At 33.3% G+C, this 22,254-nt stretch overlaps 1 long non-coding RNA gene across 16 annotated transcripts in view; it reads right to left on the minus strand.

The window, feature by feature from the left end:
• Window positions 1-22,254, minus strand: part of LOC105154614 (uncharacterized) — a 146,836-nt gene that overhangs the window by 119,140 nt on the left and 5,442 nt on the right. Inside the window, exon 2 of one of the 16 annotated variants that reach the window (XR_015545312.1) lies at window positions 198-12,037. The exons of the other annotated variants lie outside the window; for them this stretch is intronic. This is a non-coding gene — a long non-coding RNA (uncharacterized LOC105154614). Of the gene's footprint in view, window positions 1-197; window positions 12,038-22,254 lie in introns of those variants that run through there. 16 annotated transcript variants of the gene reach the window in all.

Below are 22,254 nucleotides of genomic sequence, written 5' to 3' on the forward strand. Positions count from 1 at the left end.
GACAATAGGCTAGAATATAACGGGTGAGAGAGAAGGAACTCGTTCCCTTTACCATGGATTCTGACGCTTTCCCCTCTTTTGGACTCAGCTTCTGTAATGTATTTCCTACTCCCTGACTCCTCTTGACATGCACGCACGCACGCACGCATATAAATAATTTAAAATATAGTAATTTTTTTTTGTAATTTCATAAAATATTATTTTTGTATGATTGTTAATAATTAATGCGTACGAATCTTGTTTGTGATATGACGCTGGTGTCATCTTGTATGGAAGGTTCGTCCACCGGCAGTGTGTAATACCGACGATCTCGTTGTTATATTAATTTAAGCTTTATTCTTAAGTCGCAATTAAGATTTGTTCAAAACGGGCGGTAGACGATGCTTGTGGTTCGAAAATTGATTCGCTCGATTAGATGCGGGCACATGTAACTCGCACTTGGTACGACTTCAAATAATTTCTCGCAGACATCAGAAAGGATTTGTATTGTGGGTAGCAATAAGATTCCGGCGAATCTTCCAACCGGAGACTCATGTAATTCTCGCGCACTGAATACCCTCGCAATCGGCGTAGATCGATAACGTTACGGGACAAAATACAGTGTTGACACTTCGGTTTGGTTCGCTCTGAATATTCGCGTTAAGATACATGAATCACGAATCTCGATAAATAATTCGTACATGATTGATCGAGATCGGGTAGCAAACTGAATTCTCACACGCGAAACGTGTGCGCGATGGTCAACTTTTCGAGTCGCGCAAGGGGGCTCACGTGCCGTCTGAGATAGATAGTGATTAGAAAAGGAGCGACATATTCTCATGTTTTGTACGAAATGTCGTCTGCAGACGTGATTGAACGGGGACGGCTCGCTTTATGAGCTGTTTACTTATCATCCCCGAGAATACATTTGAAATAACGATTTGATTCCGGTACAAATTTATTATAAGTCCTATTATTATTAATAATGATTTTAAAGAAATATGAATTATTTAAAATTAAAAGATTTAATTTAAATGTATGCGAAAAATTCTTATAGTATTATATTAATTTTAATAATTTACAAAATTATAAATTTAAAGACACATTTTTTAATAATTTTTTTTTTCATAACGTTTATTAAAATTAAATCCAAATAATTATTATTACATAAGAATTTATTTTTTTGTTGCTCATTGTCAACATTATGAATTTTCAAAAAATTTATATCCCACGGAAAGGAAAAGTTTAATTACACGCTATTATTTCTTGAGATCAAAAGGGGGCAGCTAGTGGCAGCACGTATAAAAGTCAATCAACATAGAAGTACAATAGTATTTATAAAATCGAATTGCAGTGGAGGTTTGGAGAGGTTTTGATTAATACATAATTTAATGAAATATTGCAACAGAATATTGCAAAAGAGCATGCTTTAAATTACTTCTAAATACGATCTTACTTCTAAATATATTATCTTACTTCTAATAAAACAAATCGACCTTTTTTGCGGATAATGAGTTAGAAATCATATTTCATGCAAATTTTAATTATGAAATAACATTCAAAACATTGAAGAATAAATAAATATTACACAAGGAATGCTATTTGGGTCAGAAGGATCAATCGACAATTGTAATCAACTTTCTAAATTAGAAAGTATGTAGACACAAAATTAATAATCGTATTATTCTGAAATTTTGCATAAATGTACATTTATTCCTTTGGAACAATAACAATAATAACTTTTCTAAATTGAATGCTGTCAATGACTGTTGGCCAGTTTCTGGTGTCTGCTGGCCCACTGGAGTGGGCCACAAAATTTAGGATTTTTTTTTTAAGACTACCTCACCTGCGGTTTTTGAGTCATGGTTTTTCCGCAGAATGATGGGAAAATGTCGAGGCGGGGACTGGGGGCAGAGGTACTGCGGTAAATCTAAATCTCGCTCTCCCCCCTTGTTCGAAAAAGAAGAATCAAGGACACAAGGCTTCAAGAGAAGAACCAAAAAGATTGAAACTTCCTTCAAAAAGACAAAAGGATGCTCAAACCTGTTGCTCCGGATGCTTAACTACCTCCGTGAAGGAACTGAGGAAAGGTCTTGTTCGGAAGGAAGAAAGCCTCAGGCATGAAGGAATAGGCACTAGAAAGACCAGTGCTTTATAAATACTGTTGTAGCAGCAGGAAAGAAGCAAAAGACTGGTGAGGAGAAAGAGACTTTTAGAATGCCAATGTTAAAAGTCTCGAAGAAGCCACGATTGTCGAGACAATCTAAAAAAGGAAGGGCTATATCCGTGTCTTGCCGACACCCGTGGTGAAGAAAGTACGTTGCCGAAGCGATTAGCTGTTCAACTTTTTAACAAGGTCTTCAAATTTGTATATGAACCGTCGCCGTGCTCGGATGTATTTCTCGATCTGCAATACTATTTATCGTTCTGTGTTCTCCTTGTTAATAAATGTTAATAAATTTCTTGTTTTTTTTCTTTTATATTCATGTTCTTTATTTCTGCAGTTAGGGAGTGTGCGAACGCGTCTGCGAGAACGACCTCGTGAATTGGCGCAACAATATCAAATCTTTTATAAAAATGATATCATTGGTATCATTAGAATTAAATAAATAACGACAAAATAAAGGAAATAATTATTTTAAAAAATAACTATTTTAAGAATTTCTTTAATTCATAAAATGAAAATAAATGTAGTATCGCGAGGCGTCCAAAATTAATTAAATTTATTTATATTATTGTTACTTTATTTTTATTATTGTTATTACTTTTTAGTGCAAATCAGTACTTGCGCTGATTCCTAATGCCTCGTGATGTTATATTTAGTTAAATAAATAATAAAAATAATACTACTTGAGTTTTAAAATAAAAATGGAATTGCACATTTGAGTTTTATAATTTGCTACAATAGTTTTTTCTTCGAGGAGCACGTATTCTTGTAAAAGTAATACCACTTGGGTTTTATAATTGAAATAGTCTTTCTGTTCATGGAACATGTACTCTTAACACATCTTCTGTTTACCTTTTTTAAAAAAATAAATTTATACTGATACCACGTATTTTTTTCTGTATATCAGGAGACGCGGCAATTGTATAATTTGTAAGTATATATCTTTATATTGGGTATGGGAATAAGTTTCCGCCCTTTTTAAATGAAAAATGTGTTTATTTAAATAAATCTATATAAGTGAGTTTATTCAAAGTATGCTCCTTCGGAAGCAACAACTTTCTCCCACCTTTCCGATAATAAACGGATTCCTCGAATGAAAAAAATCTGGTTCTTTTGAAGCGATCCATTCATCAAGCCATTTTTTGATACCTTCATAAGAATTGAATCATTCTCCAGAAAGGGCCGACTGTATGGATCGGAACAAAGGGAAATCTGAAGGGGCAATGTCCGGTGAATACGGCGGATGGGGCAGAATTTTTACTCCTTCCAAGTATTTCTTGACCGGTTTTGCAACGTGTGGCCTAGCGTTGTCATGTAACAGAATCAGCTTGTTGTACCTATTGTCCCATTCCGGTCGTTTTTCTTTCAAAGTTTGGTTTAAACGTATCAGTTGTAGCCGATAACGATCGCCAATGATGGTTTCGGACGGTTTGAGCAGCTCATAATATATAATACCTCTTTGATCCCACCAGATGCACAACATAATCTTCGAAGCATGGATATTTCGTTTTCGGAGTTGATGGATCTGGTTCACCTGGCATCACCCATGCCTTCAAGCGTTTAGGGTTATCGTAGTAGATCCATTTTTCATCGCCAGTTACGATACGATGTACAAAACCCTTTCTTTGTTGTCATTGACGAAGCATCTCGCAGATGACCAAACGTCTTTCCATGTCTCTCTCTTTCAATATGGCACCCAATTTCCTTCTTTTTGCACCATTCCCATTGCGTGTAGACGTTTTCCAAGTGAATCTATCAACATTTAACTGTTTTGCCAACCTATCGAGCAATAAACACTTCTTCTTCGAGTAATGCTTGCAATTCTGCATCTTCAAATTTTTTCGGTGCACCATCGCGTTCTTTGTCACGCACGTCAAAATCACCACTGTTGAATCGCCGAAATCATTCTTTACAACTAGTTTTCGATGGAACATGCTCACCGTAAATATCTACGAGCAAACGATGCGTTTTCGCAGCACTTTTCTTTAAAATAAAATAATGGAGTAAAACTTCCCGCAAATGTTGCTTTTTTGGAATAAATTCCGACATCTGCAACGCAAAAAAAGTTACTCTTTGTTACGCTTCGAACAAATGCCATCTATTGGGCTCAAAAGTTTGGACACACATCTTTCAAAAACATGTCTTGCCGTTCTATCAAACACACGAGTGTGACGTTGCGAGCGTTAGGCGCTGCGAACGTTAGCTGCGGCGCTGCGAGCGCCAGTGATGACGCTGCATGCGTCCGTCGCGGCGCTGATGTGATCGTTCTTTCCGCTTCTTCTTCCGTTCGCTCTCTCTGGTGTCATGGCGTGCCGCGTGCGGACCTCGTGTAAGTCTCTGCGATAGTCAGTAAGTTAGAACTCAGAAGTTAAGGTTCCGAATTACTTGGTGTATTCCGCGAGACCGATACCGATCACCGTTCATGTCTGTGATAATTATTAGCGTCGTCAGATAATTACTTAAAGTGTATTTTCATAGTTCTTGTATTGTAACTCCGCGATACAATGCCGGTATCCGAGCCGTCTTACACGCGCAGTCAATCACGTCTCTATTTTCTAATCTATATTTGTATTTAGTATTTAGTTATTTTAATATCAAGTTTGTATTAAATCGCCTTATGGCATAAAAATCAGAAGCAGTGAGTAGCACTCATTCTCAACCTAACGATTTCCCGCCAATTGTCCTTCGCCTTTGGTTGGTAACCATCGGCACCATATTGCACAGCAGTCGCTCCAACAGCCACACGAGCAATGCTACTAACGACATCTTTCTGCAATGGGCGGAAACTTATTCCCATACCCAATATAAAAAATATTAAAGTATAATATGCTGAAATATATTCGCACTCATTTGCATTATCATTCATGACATTAATATGTAAATGTAATGCGCAAATTAGATTCCCAAAATTTACATCAAATGCAAATTATATTAAACACTTTACGCATTTAATGTAAATTTAAAATATAAATAAAAAAAAACAAAACTTACGAAAATATCATTACATCTTTACACGTTTAATGTAATGAAAATCAAATTATTTTTTCTTTTTACCAACACTCGCAACCAACACTCGCATTAACTGTTACACTTCTTCTTTTATATGAAATTATTTAATTTGAATAATTTGAGATAACAAAGAAATGACTTCCTTATATACATGATGAGTGTTGAGATTTGGTTGAATATTTCATATACGACAACCATATCGGCACGCAATTATCATTTCTGAAATTAATTCATTTAAATGAATATATATATTAGTTCAACATCTTAACATTCAGATCGTAGTGGCACTTTTATATTTAAAGTAATGTATCTAACATAAACGGTCTTATTTACATGCTCACCTATGTATAACTCTATACATATCGGTTATTGCGAGGAATATTGTTAAGGTTTCGATAGTCTAGGCCATTCCCATGCTTTCCCAAAATTCCCCCCCTCTCCCCCTCTCTCTCTCCCTTCCTCCTCTCTCCCTCCTTCCTCCTCTCCATCTCCCTCTCTTTCTCTCTCTCATCCTTTTAAATTCACACCCTTCTCTCTCTTGTTCTTCCCTTCCTACCCTTTTACCTTCTTTTATCCTTTTCTCAAATTTCCATGCTTAGTCCCGCTCTTCCCCTCAGCTTATCCTCCCTATTTCTTCTGTCATCATATATCCCGGCGTATCCCTTTCTATTCTCACCACAATATCATTAACCTTCTCTATTTCCTTTTTCTCCTTCTATCCCCATATTTCTACCCTGTAGCTCATTACTATACTAATGCGTCGAATCATAACCTCTTTTCCGACTCCTTCCCGAATTTTCTTTTCTCCATACGTGTCCCATTAATACTGCCCCTTTCTTCGCTTTCTCCTTTATAGCATCCATTTCTTTTCATAGTATATCTCAAATATTTATATTCCCATACTTCTTCTATTCTCCTTCTTTTCCACATCCATCTTATCTTCTTCTTTCTTCTTCCTCTTTTTCCAAATCTTAATCTTTGTTTTTTGCAGGTTCAATTCTAATCTTTTTTCCTCTAGATATCTTTCCAATCTTTCCATCATACTTCTCATATCATCTTCTTCCTCTGCTAACAATACTGTATCATGCCACGTAAGCCAGAGTATACCTTTTCCTCACCTACTTTACTCCTCCCCATTTTCTTTTTTTCATTTCTTCTTTCTTTATCCGTTATTAGAATATTAAATAAATAAGAATTCAATGCACAACCTTGTCTTAATCCTCTTGCTGTCCAAAATTTCTTTCCTTTCTTTCTTCTTACTCTCATCCTACTAGCTGTTTCTTTTAGCATTTCTTCTATTCTTCTTATTAATCTCTCGCATTAGTCTCTTCTTCCTCATTTCTTTACTTAATACTTCTTTATCTATCGAACGTTGCCTTCAGGTCTATGAACGTTGCCACCATTTTCCCTTTTTTCTTACTGCCTAATCACCTATTTTTCTAATCTTCCTATTCACCAAATAATTTAATACATATATGTTGTCCATTGTTCCCATACCTTTCCTACAATCTATTTTATTCTCTGGTATCGTTTCTTTTTCCTCTATTTCTTTCTGTAGCCTATCTGCTAAAATTATTGTATATAATCTATATAAAGTCGGCATCAGTGTAACTCCCTATATTCTTCTACCATTTTTTCTTCTCCTTTCTGTATAACTGGTACTATTTCTCCTTCCTTTCATACTTCCGGCCATCTTTCTCTTCTCCACATCTTATTGCATATATTTCTTGCCCATTCCTCAACTGCCTTACGTCCATACTTCCATACTTCCGTCGGGACGCATCCCCTCCCATTACCTTACCATCCTTTCCTCTTCTCAAGGCCTTCCCTCTTCTTCTCCTATTTTCCCTTCTTGTTCCTTCATCAATTTATTATCTCCCCTTCTAATCCTTTGCTCTACTCCTCCTAATAACTACATGAAATACTCCTTCCACTGGCCCATCTTATCTCTTCATTCAACCTTCTTCTCCTCTCCCTCTCCCTATTTACTTTCTCCCATACCTTTCCCTGAGATCTTGTCATCTGTACCTTCCTCTCCCATTTAATATTTTCTTCCTCTCTTTTCCTTTTATGTACTTTCTTATATTCGTTCCTTCTTTTCTTATATTCCTTTCCTTCTTTCTTAACTTCCTTCTAACTTCTTCCTTTGAACTCTTACATTCTTCATCCCAACATCCTCTTTTTTCCTGTCTCTCTTGCTTGTTTATCCCTTTTTCTAATATCGTTTTTATTCTTTTCGTCATTTCCTCGATTTCTACTCTCCTCATCTACTAACGCATAGTATATAACGCATAGTATCTACTAACACATAGTATATGACTGATTGCCCTTTATCCCCTACATATGTCCATTCCCCTTCCTCATCCTCTCTAATATTCCCGTTTAAAATCATCCATCCTACTTTCTGTATACATTCCACTAATTTCTTCTCTTCCTTGTTCATCTTCTTATCCTTCAATGTTCTCCTTCCTTCTTGTTCTTCCCCTTCATCACTTCTAATTTTATCTCCCTCCTCTCCCGTTCTCGCGTTAAAATCGCCCCCTAGTGTTCTAATTCCTTCCTCCTTTTCCTCCATCCATTCTTTTAACTCCTCCATCTTATCATCCCAACCTTCTCTTAGATAAACTCCTATTCTCCATTTCTCTCTCTCTCTCTAATTCTACCCCTCCCTTTGTCCCTTCGCTCATCTCTATTTCGCTCTTTCATTTTAATTTTTTTCTCATTCCAACTATTATTCCCTTTTCCTACTACTTCTCTCTGCAAACTGTACTTCCCAATTCCATTCCTTTGGTAATCTTTCTCTCACCCTTTCCCAGTTTTTCTGCTCCATCCATGCTTCCGTTAAAAACATTATATCCCAATTTTCCATATCCTTTCAAAACTTTCTGTCTTTATTTTCTATTCCTGCTATGTTCCAAAATACTATTTTCCATCCTCCTCCTCTCCCTCCAACTCCTCTCACTTTCTCGTTCCCCCTCTCTCCCCCTCATCTCTTTTCTCCCCTCTCTTCCCTCTCTACTTCCCTTCTTTCCTACCATTTTCCCCTCTTCCCCCCATTACTTACTCTTTCCTCTCCTATTGATTCCTTGTCCTCCATCCTGTATTATTTTAAGAACTTCTTCCTCATCATCCCAATACCACCATTCAGCTTTCACTTCGATTTTTTTATATCCTATCCATTCTTTCTTACCTCTTTTCTCCTCTTCTTATACCACCTTTCTTATCCATCATTTCATTTTTCTTTCTTTCCATGTCATGTCCTCTTCTATCCATACCATATTTTCTTTTAATTTCTTTTTCTCTCTTCTGATCTTCGTTTCCTAATCTAATCATCATAATTTCTCCTTTCTCTTTCATTTTTATCTAATTTTCTTATCACCTCGATTTTAACTTCAACCCCTATCTCCTTGATTATTTCTAATACTGCTTCTTTTATCTATCCTTCCTCTTTTTTCAAGCTCTTTATAATCACATTTTTTTTCTATTTTCTTTTTCTTTCTAATCTCCTTTCCATTATTCCCATCTTCCTTCTAATTTTCCCCATTTCCTCCCCTCACTCTACCTCTTTCTCTATCCCTGCATTTTTTTCCATCTCCACTTTCTTAGCTAACTTCTTTACTTCTGTTTCTTTTTCCTCTTCTTTTCCCTCTTTCTCTCTGACCTCTAATTTCTATATCCTTCTCTTCAGATTCTCCCTCTCTCTTTTTCTTTCTTCCCGATTCTTCATCTCTTCCCTTAACTTCTCTATTTCTTCTCTTATCTCTTTGTTTGAGATCGGTAATTCGGAAAAAAAGTAAGAACTCTTTCGATCGACCGACAGTAATTGTTATTGAACGCACGCATAAGGTGAGCTCGTGATTTCATCTCGAGCCTGACCTTAAGCCTCGTCGAAGTCAGGGATTCGTTGTTCTTTAGTCTTTTTAAAACAATTCGGTACACGCAAACAGGCACCGGCAACGGACAATCGAAAGTTCTAGAACAATTCAATTCGCGCACGCGAGCGCCGCGCTCCGACGAATACGTCACGCGCTGTCACCAATCCCACGTACGGATTTTCTGTCGCGCATGACTGTTACGTTGAACGTCGTTAGAAAAGAATCCAAAGCGCCAATCAATTTTGTACAACTAATGCCACGCAATAATTACGATTGTGGCAAAATTTTATTGGATTTTTCCCAAGAAGAAAGCCCAGGCCGAAAGCAATAAATGCTTCGATCTCGCCGTTCCTCCTTCTTAGAGTTTTAGACTTCTTAGAGTTCTTAGAGTCATAGTCTCGCTACTATATCGCTTCGTAAAACCGCCGTGCTAACCGCTTAGTGAAAACCGCTATAAGACAGATCTTTTCGAGAAGTGCCGAGAAAATCGCCGAGATTTTCCATCACCGCGATTCCAAATACAATTTGGAAAAGGTGACCGCACTTAATATTTTGTTAATCTAATATTTAATTAATTATATTTTCTGAATTTGTAACTGAGCATATTAAAGAAAATTCTTTTGTTAAATTACAAAGAAACGGAGTTCTCTTTACTGTCGTGTATCATATCAACCGTGTGCCGTTCTTTCACTCGAATCTTTCCGCGCGGTGCATTCCCGCACACTCTTTTTTCATTTCTTTCATTATCTCATTAAATCTCTGAATCATTTCTTCTCACATCTTCCTTACTAAACTTCTTAACTCATCTCTCTCATCACTCTTTTTCCGCAGCGGTGATCTTATTGTTCTATCACTTTTCTTAAACCCATCTCTCTCATCCTCCCTCTCCTCCTCTTTTTCCCTTCTTCTCTTCATTCCCCATATATCTTCTAGCTTTCCCATACTTGCTGATCTTTTCCTATCTATACTCTTTCTTCTCCTTCCCATCAGTAATATCCCTTTTTATCTTTCTTATCCTTCCTTCTCTTCTCTGATTCCGACTCCATCCTATTTCTGTCTAATCAATTCTATCTCTGCTTTACTTCTATCTAACAATCATAAATGAATGCTCCTATCTTCAATTCTTATACTCTATGCTCTACCATCCTTCATTACCTATATACTTTCTCTGTATAGCCTATGATCTTTCCCACTCTGCTTCTTTTCTGTCTTCTTTCCTATTCTTCTTTCTTTCTTTCAGCTATCTCTCTACCGGTTCCCTCCCCGCTACCGCGGTACTCCAGTCCGCCTCGTGTCACTTACTTATCTTTTTACTTGCCATTTTACTTTCCACATTCCTCACCAGTCTTACATACTCCACTACACTTTGATCCCTGTCTCTCCCAATACCTCTGCCTCTCTCACTCTCACTCTCGCTCGCTTATCAATTCGGTCTCACCAAACTCTCGCTACGCCATCGGAAACGGAAGTCTCCAATAGTTAACAAGATATTAATTACTAAAAATTGTCGAATATTGGTCTTTAATAATTTTTTTCTCAAATATTATCAACTTTACAAAAAAGTAAGAGACAAAAATTGTTTATTTTCTTCTCATAAAGTTCTGAGAATTTTTTCAGAATTTTTTAATACCATATTTTCTCATGTTGGTAAAAATAAGAAAATACAGAAAAAATTGATAAAAAATAGATTCTTAGAATTCTATCAAGAAAATAATTCTAACAAGAAAATAAACAATTTTTGTCTCTTGTAGTTTTCTTACAGACATCCCGTATACTATAATAAACTTTGTTGTTGATCGGATTTGTCTCAGTACTGTCTCCCAAAGAAACTTTTGAAATTTCTACCGCATCAGTCGCAACAGACTGAGTTATTATTTTTGCAATATGTTATTTTTATTTTCTAAAATAATATCCTCAACCTTATTGAAGACGCTTATAAAATAATAATACTTAAAATAGAACCGCTTACATAAATCAACTAAATACGAGAACGTCAATTACTGCTAAAGTTAAATATTTACAATAATCAATATTACCGACGTGATTATTAAAGATCGTCAACACTGGCAAATTTTCGGCAGTGTAAAAACGGAGGTAATTGAAGAACGCTGACATTATCGACAATTGATATAAATTTGCTATTATTAACATAAATATTTGGCTTATACATAATTGAATTCATGATTTTTTATTACATAAATATTCCATAAATAAATATGCATACTTGTAAAGTTATAATATACATTGCAGAAAAATTACATTTTTTTCTCTGCAGTTATCATCTCTGTTGATAATCAAACTTTGACGATAACAATGAAATTACAATTTTAAAAAACAATCGAGTATTATTGAGTTCTAAATGCATAAATACATCTACTAAACTAATAAATCATAAAATTAATATATTATTAGTTTTTAATTCTTAATTACTTCAATATTCACAAGGACGTGAATTTCCGTAAAGATGTCGGTCTTTAATAGTATCTCGTCAGTGTCAATATTGATATATATCTCAGAACTTTGATTACACGTCGAAAAAAAAATCAATGAAAACTATCCTTTCCTTGACAATTAAATAGTAAATGGCGTAAAATGAGCCTACATTCAAGCAGAAACGCACGGTCCGACAGCAGCATTGAAATGAATAAAATATACGCTTTTACATATAAAATTCCAAGATAACTTTAGTTTTCATCGATAATTACTTTAATAAGTACGAGACAAATCACATTTTCACAATTAAGCAAATAATAACGAAATGGCATGCAACATAAATTTCGTCATCAAAACATCACTTTTCCATGCCTATAAATTCGGCTATTTATCGTTGTGCGGCGTTGTAACATACAAGCACGAGTCCACGCTCGCTCGCCTATGGCGCGTCGGGAGTGAACGAGACAGCGAGCTCCTTTTCACACTTGTAGCTTGTTTCAAGCGACCAAAAATGCTTCCTCAGCAATCTCAGTTGTTCGATGGCCCTAGGTATCAATAAGGAGCGGAGGGCATTCTAAATAACATAAGTTTTAATAAATTGTAGTATACCCTTCCCATTCATTTAGAATAGTATAAATCATGTTAAAATGTATCAATTTATGAGATATTTAATTGTTTATGATTTTTCATGTGCGTTATATAGTATATCTCCTTCATAAATTCGAGTAGCAAGAATAGAAATTTCAATAGAAAATCAGTAGAAGTAGAATTTTACCGGAAAAAAATTATAAATCAGCATTCTTTCCTTTCACGAAAGTCTCGAAAGACTATCAGAAAAGAAATGCGTATATTTGAGACTCGAGATTTGTGAAGAAAATATGCAAAAAAAAATTAAATAGTTGCAAAAAACACGTTTTTCGCTTATAAAACGATAAATACTGATTGTATTGTTGAAAAAAAAATGGTATAAAAAATGTAGATATTCGAAATAACTACACAATGAGACGTGAAACATTAAAATCGATCTATTAGTTCAGTAGAAAAAAAAATTTTTAAATCGAAAAAGATTTTTTTTTACTCACTCTCTGTTCATTCAGATTTAAACGCAAAGCTTTGAAATTTTCGTAAAATGTAGCCCTAGTAATGACGAACAAATCTAGTTCTGAGCCTGAAATGTTCATTAGTTTTTGCAAAAAATCATTTGTTCACTAAGAACCTGTCTGCGGAAAACTTAATTTCTTGATCTTTGAGTAGTCACACAGCAATTTACAGGGAATTTTTCTTCTTTAAGGATTGTACTATCACGTACATTAAATAACAAAGCGATTTTTTACAGTTAAACTATTATAAAACAATTTTAAAAAGTGGATATCTTTTTCCGTATAAAAAATGAAATAATTTCATTAATGTGCATTATATCGAATAGTGTGAAGAATTCGAAATCTGATATTTTTCTACGAATTTAAAAAAAAAAGATTACCCCCCGATTATTAGAAGCCGAGAGATAACAATTTTTTTTAAATCACTTCTAATTTTTAAAATTAAGAGTTCCGTCTGGCACCAATTTGTTAAAGAAGAATTGAATTTGCTGTTAAAAAATTCTCCAATTTTTTGCTGCCGAAAAAGTTTGTTTAAAACCATTGGAAAGTTAAAGAACACGAGCGAGACAGTGCATCGAACGGAGTGAGGGAAGCCGGCGCAGTCGAATGGGGAAGATCGGGCCGCTCGGCGATTCGCGCGTATCTGATTTCGTGCGTTAAAATTTGCTAAATTTACATTTTCTCAGCAATAAATTGATATGAAACATTTTTTTAAATCTGGGGTAGCTCGAGATATAAACAAATAGCTTAACCAAAATTCGTAAAGTAATTATAACCATGAAATTTTTAGTTCTTGAACTTTTATTTTTTCGGTTTATTACTAAAAAATCACGTTTGAGTATGGAGTGCATGTCTGATTAAGTTTAAGTCACATTAGCTATGTTTCTTTATTTAATATTTTAAAAAATATCCAATTTGGACAATTAAATGAATGGAATTATTAGTATAAAATTGTTTTCAAAGCTTTGCGTTTAAATCTCAATGAACAGAGAGCGAGTGAAAAAAAGATCTTTTTCGGTTTTTTTTTCTACTGAACTAATAGATCGATTTTAATGATCCACGTCTCATTTTGTAAGTATTTCGAATACCTACATTTTTTTATATCGAATTTTTTCCATATATTCAATATCTTTTGTTTCAAACGAAAAACGTGCTTTTTGCAACTATTCGATTTTTTTTCGCATATTTTCTGCATAAGTTTCGAGTCTCAAACGTATGTATTTCTTTTCTGATGGCATTTCGAGACTTTCATGAAGAGAAATGCTGATTTATAATTTTTTTCCGGTAAAACTCTATTTCTACTGAACTATTCTTGCTACTCGAGTTTATGAAGGAGAGGTACTATATGCTTTCTCTAAATTTCTTGGAGTGAAATCTCACTTTTTTGGAGTAAAAAATCACTCCAAATATTCATGAAAATATCGCCAATTAAAGTGAGGCAAAATCTCATTTATTAAAAGAGTGAAATTGAAAGAGTGAAATTCACTCTTCATTTGGATTTATTCTTCAACTCTAAAAAGAATGACTTTTTTCGGAGAGAGGATGTTTTGTAACCTAATCATAAAGTCGCAGATATTTTTTGACTAAGTCTTGAAATCTCTAAGTACTTTATCTGTACAGGAGTACAAATATATTAAAGATTAAAGACATGAATTTCGATTTAAGTAAAATTTGTATAATTTTCTATATGCTTTAGAACTGTATATATGTATTCAGAGTTTCAAAAATGTAATGATTTTTAAAATATACATAATCTGTAATTAATTTTTTGATATTTAATTTCTTGCATAAAGAAAAATTAAAGGCAATTTTATTCCAAATTTTCATTTCCTTATAATAAAATTATTGTATAAAATGAAATCTCTCTCTCTCTCTCTCTCTCTCTCTCTCGCTCCCCCCCCCCTCTCTCTCTCTCTCTCTCTCTCTCTCCGAAAAGTGAATTAAAAAAACTGTCGCATTTAAAAATATACATTTTTTTTTAATTTATTAATTTGTTCAAAAATATTTTCTCTAAAATCAGTGTATAATAAATTTAGAAGAGTTTCATCTAAACATCGATTAAGACGATGGGAAGAACAATTACAATCAGGTAGAAATCGTATAAAAAAATTATCTTACATTTCCAAATTTATACATGATTTTACTGCAGTTGTTAAATCAGGATTTATGGTATATCAATATAAAAAGACAAGGTTTACAAGCTCAAGAAGAAATAGAAAATATAAATCCTACCCAGTAAACAATAAGGCGTCTTAAAGAACGCCTTTAAGACAATTTAAAATTCCCTCGGACGTCCGACATTTTACTAAAAGATATCTTTAAGGCGTCTTTAAGGCGTCTTTAAAACGTCTTGTTTTTTAAGTAGCCTTATTACACGTCTGTCATATAAGACAGTTTTGAACATTTTGATGGCTGTCTTTCAGACAGTCCCTGTAATGTCTATAAGATGTCTTTGAGACATCCTATAATACCTTTCTTCAGATATCTTTCAGACTACTTTTGGACATAACGATTTTTATAGGTCATATTAGTCGAATTTCGATATACACTAACAGCATTAAAAATCTATAATACGTAACGTAAACTATAGATTTTCGAAAATCTACAGTTCACGTTATTATAAATTACGATTACTATAAATTACTATAAATTACGATTAAAGTTACGAATACTATAAATTTTCAGTGCTGACAATGTATACCAGAAAATGGCCGTTGTTCATTTTATTTTTATGAGATATTGTATATATATTTCACAAATTATATGATTTAGACGGTTCGGCGTTCCGCCGGAATTGCCGGAAGCAAAAAGTAGTCAAAAGAATCAAATAATCAACTGAAGCACGACACCAACAATACGGAAAGCACTACATATTTTACGTGCGATATGTAAATACGTATCGCCAGTTCGACTTTACGAATTATTTTATAAAAAGTCTTATCTTTGTTCTCAAATATGTTTTAAAACGATGATCTGAAAGATGACTTAAACGAATGTCTAACGACATCTTAAAAAAGGTTGTCTTTAAAATTTGACTAAAAATCGATCTAAAGACGTTTTTTGAAAAAGTCTTACAGACGTCTCTTTTAAGTCTGAAAAACACCTTTAAAAAGATTGTCTTTAAAACTTAACTAAAAATCAGCTTAAAGTCGTCTTTTCAAAAAAGTCTTACATATGTCTCTTTTAAGTCGTCTTTCGAAATGTCTGTAAGACATGCGTGTTTACTGGGTATATTTAAAGCATCTCACAATTGAATATCAAAATTCAAGAAGTCCCACTGAATTGTATCGAGAAAAGTATCGACGAAATTTGTAGTAGTAGACTAAAAGAACATTGGAAGATTTTGTTGATTTATAAGAAATAACTGATGATTTTTTGAAAACAGTGAAACTACTTATCGAACAGAAGAGGAGGACAGAGAGAAAGAAAGAGAGAAAGGGAAAGAGGGAGAGAGAGAAAGAGGGAGAGAGAGAAAGAGAGAAAGAGAGAAAGAGGGAGAGAGAGGGAGAGAGTACGCGCGCGCGCGTGTGTTTTTTACTCTTTAGAGAGAGAGAGAAAAAACATTTCCACTAAACCAAAAATCTTATACATAAAATGTATGCCTGTATTTATAACATATAATCATCTCTAAAAAATTATTCGTCTAAAAAAAAGACGTATAAACTATGATGAAAAGTAAATTCCTCTATAAGAAATAACTTGAATAACTTCTTAAAATAAGAGGATGTGCAAGTTTTGCGTAACATGTTCATTTATAAGAGATATGTAGCTTCGCTTCGAGATGGACGAGCTTCTCGTAAGGAGAAGCGTCTACGAGTTCTATAAGAAAGCATATGCAAATCGAGTTGGAGTTTCTTGGAGATTCTAAAATTATTTCGGAATATGTTTTCTGAGTCTTTGAAAGAGCTACTTTTTCTCAATTTGGAATGTGATGCTAATTAATATTTTATTTTTTTAACAATAAAACTGAATTAGTCATATTCATATACAATTATTATGTATGAAATACTTTTTACTGAGATGCACGTTATTATAAGATAGATTCTTTTAAGATTCTAGTATTAAGAGAATTGCAATCTTAATTTATGGCTTATATAGCATCTCACAGTTATATGATATTCCTCTATAATTTAGAGTATGTTGGGATCATGTATTATAGGAAAATCTTTTAGAAAAAAGGATATTACTAAAGAATAGAATTTTTTTGAGGTGCGATCAACTCTGATTTTTCTTATAAGGTACGGTAATTCTGATTTTTCTCTTTAAATCGGGAGAAGATGCAACACTTAAGTCTTTATTCATGAATGATTTTTTAATGTTATTGAATTAATGTACAAAAAAATATTATTTAATATTCCGGAAACGTTTCTTTATTTATACAAATTAACGAATTAAACTTTTGATATTCCATATTATTGGAAAAAATTGATATATTATATCTTGCAAAAGTGGCATTTTCTCCCTATATGCATACAGAGGGGCAATAACTTCGTCCACCTTGAATACCTTCGTTATTTTTAGAGATATAAAAATATTATAATTACAAAAGTTGTACGGTATCGACAGGATCATAATATATGGTGATAATAATTTTTCTAAGTGGAGGCGGAGACTTCAAGGTTACCTCCATTTCTTTTTAAATGGCATGTTGTATTTTTTTAACCATAGTGTAATAGCGAGTATTTAACGATTTCAACAATCTATAACAAAAGATTTCATTCATCATTAAATAAAGAAGTAAAACAATATGGTAGTTGTCCCACCGTGTATATGGATAAGATGTCTTCTTTATGGGAAAAACCGTCAAAAGAAATTAAATAATGTAATGCAATTTAAACTTGCACATTTTATTTATTTACAGTCTATAATCAAGAGTTTAACTCAAGTTATAAAAATGCATAAATGTATTATAAAACATAAATTGAGAAAATATGAAAGAGAGTAATTTAGGAAATAAATTGTGAACATTTTTATTCATTTAAACAGCATTTCATTAATTTAAAATATTTCGAATTATGTAAAGCATCCAAAATTTTAATTCATAAAGTCGTTTTAATGACGGTTTCGAGCAAAAATTGTGTTTTGTATTTCATCTTATTCCCAAGAGTGTGAGAAATATTCAATTGCAACTTTTACGCATATAAGAATATTGTCTATATCTACAAATTATTGTCTATATAGTAGCCATATGACTACCAGGAAACACTCATCAAAATCGTATATCATTTGTTTAGTTTTACAGTAAGAACAAACTTTAACTATTAGCGTACCAAATATTATAAAGTATATTTCATGATCCTTTTCGTACTTTGTTAAATATTTTACAATGTCACTGACGTGAACTTGTTGGTAATTGCGCTATTGTCTACGTACTACGCAGTCAGAAAGATATATACGTTCTATGACAAAAATATAAATAAAATCCATCTTCCTCCTTATGCCATCTTTTCCCAATTTATCTTAAGTTTCTTGTATTCTGGCATAACTGAAAAAAATTCAATGATCGATTTTTTGTAATTACATCTTCGCATTTGTGACGTGCCACCAAAATATTAGTCATTCGAAAGTATGTCTCGAGGAAGGTTTGGCACGATCGCGCTTGTATTTATCAAATGAAGCGTTTATTGCATGAGCACTGCCTTCTTTCACCAAATGCTCGTTATTCTGAACTTTCCGTTAACTAATGCTGATTCTGATTCTGATAAACTTTCGCGACACATTTGGATAGGTATTAGAAATCTGATAGTGGTATCGCCGACCAAATCGTCCGATTTTCGCGCCTGCGAGAGGACCGTCATTTATCCTTTTTCCATTTTCACGCTTTTAAGTTTTTGCAAAGACAAACGCAAATAATGTCCCAGTTCGCGAAGAAAAAAGGACAATGGTAACGCGTATTTTCTATCCTATAATATCCGCAGATAAGTGTTATTATCACACTTAAATTGTAATGAATCCTCGCCTCGAGTTACTTCATATAATTAAGCATGAAAGAAAATTTCTTTCTTTCTCTTTTTCTATTGTATGGTATGGTCCGCGTTCTCTTTTTTCAATCTTCGTTTCTCTTCCTCTATTTCGCTCAATTGCATATCTGTTTCATTTCGTGCGAGGAAAGCGAAATACGATAAAAGTGAACAGCAGACTCGAGGGCCACGAACGAGCAGCTTTTAATTTTGTTTATCAATCCACGGAATCGGAAACGCGATTTGGTAGTTAAATCGCACGTTCAATTCAAATCTCGCTACGCGGCAACAACTCGGACAAATCCGAAGACACGCAAGATAGGACAAATCGAGGCCATTTACCAGCAGGAAATAATCAGTCAGATACACATACATTACGTTGTACGGAACCTTGCATTTGCAATAATATTGCGCATGTCACGCACAAGCAGCACGGCGCCTCGCCCTTCCGTCTCGTCTCATTTTGTCGAATCCGATGCGACACAATGATCCGCGAACGGTATCTACGATGAACAGTATACGATATTTTATCATATGTATCTTCCTCTATGCGGCTAATATCGACATGTCTCGCTCAATTAAAACATAATCCGTTATGTTTCATTTTCAAAGGAAAAAAAGAAAAAAGGAAAAAACAGAATAATGCCCGTTTTCAACAATGTAGTTAAATTTTTATTTTTATTCAACTATTTATCTTTTCCTAGTTATAAGAATTAGAAGTATGTATATAAATGTATAAAAGGTTTAGAAGTCAATGCGGCCCTGGCGGAAAAGTTTTACGAAAAACTACATAAATTGAGACAAGATTTTAGAAATTATTAATTGTTTGTAGATATTCGTACTGAGACGTAGAATGATGTTGTTTCTTTAAAAAACCTAGAAATCCTCCGCCTTCAAGCGACGCCATTCTATGTCTCACTACGAATATCTACGAAAAACTAAGAATCTCTAAGACAAACAATCCTCACTCTATGTCGCACTACGAATATCTATGAAAAATTAAGAATTTCTAAGATTTTGTCTCAATTTAGGTTTTCTGTAAAAATATTTTTTTCCGCAAGGGGGAGACAGAGCGCTAAAATTCATTGAATTATAAGAAGTTTCTTATAATTCAATGAATCTTAATTCTCTTCGTCGCTTATCACAATACGTACGTTTTGACTCAGCTTCGAGCCATCTTCAGCGTAAAATAATCCACATATTAAAAAATTGTAATTATTTATATTAAATCAATGCTGCTACCGCAATTACTCTTAATTCTATTGTCATCTGGTCAGCCAGTTGTCGGAGGAAAAGACATGTAGTCCAGCTTTAGTACACTATAAGCATTAAAAGAAGATGAAAAATAACGCGTTGTTAATCATATGTGCTCGTGTTTTCTCGATGATGACCGCGAATTTATAATAGAATTTTATCATTATCAATTATGGAGTTTTATTATATCTCCGGAATTACTTTCTCATCGTGAAGATTTATCTCTGTTACGTGTTCTGTTACGTGTTTTGTTCCTCGTTTTTACAGGAGTGATTCATTTACACACTGTTGCAATTGCCCGCTGCCAATCACAGCGACTTCTGCATAGGAAGCTTTTTTTATTTTTTTTCATTTTATGATTGGCTTTTGTGCAACTGACTCGCGTGCAATTGATGTATACCCCACTCTTATGAGGAATGTCGTACATCCGTTTTCACAACAAGTATCGTTTCTGCTTAGCACGCGAAGGCTTTTTCGGATATCGCTTGCCACGAGGTTCATAAAATCAGTTTTACATACGAAAGCGATCCTCTTTTGCGATATATGCACCTGTATTCATGTCCTCGAGTCATAAATATAATAAAAGATTCCTGTGTCAAATTCAAATTTTAATGAAATTATTTAGGGGAAATTATGCGCAGCGAGTAATTGTGCGCATCCTGGTGAGGAGGAGGGGGAAGGGGTTGATACTTTTCCAATAGATGAAGATATCACCGTGGTGGAATTTTTACGCAGGAAATCGTAAAACTTAATATATTAGATGTAGTAAAAAGAAATCCATTATTTTCCCAATAGGTGGCTTTAGTAATCTGTATCTTGCAATGCGAGATTCCATTATTTTTCTATTGGAAAAATAATGGATTTCTTTTTACTACACCTAATAATTACAAAAGATACGACATAAATACATTGCTAGCTAGAGAAATACAAAAAAAGTGAAATCACATCTTTTCTTGTTATTTTAGCTTTCAGAAAATAAAGTAATAAGTTCGAATTTTTAATTTTTTTTTTGTTTATTTAAAGTTGCATACGTTATTAAAATATGTTATTATGTGCATTTTTTAAGCTGTTATTTATTAAGTTTAGTTAGAAATTGTTGAAGTAATCGTATTTCGTACGTCAGATCGCGGCGGGCAACTGTGCGCAAGTGTTTTGAAATGCACACAATTATACATCTTCCATATACTGTATGACTAGCACTAATTTTTTCTTTCTTCTTGACATTACTATTTTATTTTACCATTGCATTTTGCCAAAGTCTATGTGCATTATTATTATATTAGGTGTAGTAAAAATAATGGATTTCTTTTTACTACACTTAATATTAGTTCTGTATTTTTTCTTAATATATACAATATATATTTCAAATATATTTAATATATATTTATATTGCAATATAATGAATATATCTTGTGATTTCTTTGTCACATTCCATAATTCATTCATTCATTTCTTAAAACTTTTGTTTTGCCTATAATTATCTAACACATGCGCACAACCCGACGTGCGAGAAATTTTTTTCACTTTTTCGTTTTTTCCTTTTGGTTAAATACAACCTTATTGAATGAAAATCTGTTCGATATGAGGATATGTAATGATAGAAGAATGTTTATAGTTTCTATTTCCATACTTATATCGTTTAAAACTTGGAAAACCATTTCAATAAATTTTTCTTAGATACGAACAGTTCCCCCATTTTCCCCTATAGCTTACTTTTATATATAATTTAGAAAATATCAGTTTCTTGGGATAAATAAATTATTTTAAAGATAAAATTATCCTTTATATGTTTTTAGTTTTTTTCATTAGTTACATCTTAAAAACTATTCGAAATGTAAAAAAACGAATATAAAAGTTTTATAATAAAATTATTTCTATATATGTCAACAATATTTTTAAAAAATAATTTTAAAAATATAAATTTGGAAAAATTATTTTTGAAAATATTATAGATAAATAGAGATAATTTCATTATAAAACTTTTGTATTAAACATTGTTTGATATTTTGAATAATTTTGAGATACAATGAAAAAAATTAAGCACTGTTTTACATAAAAGGAGTAATTTATCCTCTAAATTATTTATTTGGCTTTAATATTTTTTAAATTCGTCTATGTATCATTTATATAAGGTATATACAAAATTTTATAATATTAAAATCAAAATTTGACACTTTCCTTATAAGTAGTCGACATATTTCCGATAATCATGCAATGAATAACTTTGAGCGTAAAGTACCTAATACGCGATGTTTCGAGTGCCGGGAAAAATTATAAATAATGCATGGCCATAATCTCAACACAATTCACCAGCGATATATAGTATCGTAAGTTCCGAAAATGGCTTAATGAAGTATTTTATGAATGCTATTAGTGTGAAAATTATTGCGTTTCGTACACTATTAATAATTTACAATCGAAAAAATCCTTGCATTGATAGCACTTGTAAAATGCACTTCATCATGCCACTTTCAGAA

Source organism: Acromyrmex echinatior, chromosome 6, assembly GCF_024713525.1.
Source record: "Acromyrmex echinatior isolate Ae372 chromosome 6, ASM2471352v2, whole genome shotgun sequence".
Lineage (NCBI taxonomy): Eukaryota > Metazoa > Arthropoda > Insecta > Hymenoptera > Formicidae > Acromyrmex > Acromyrmex echinatior.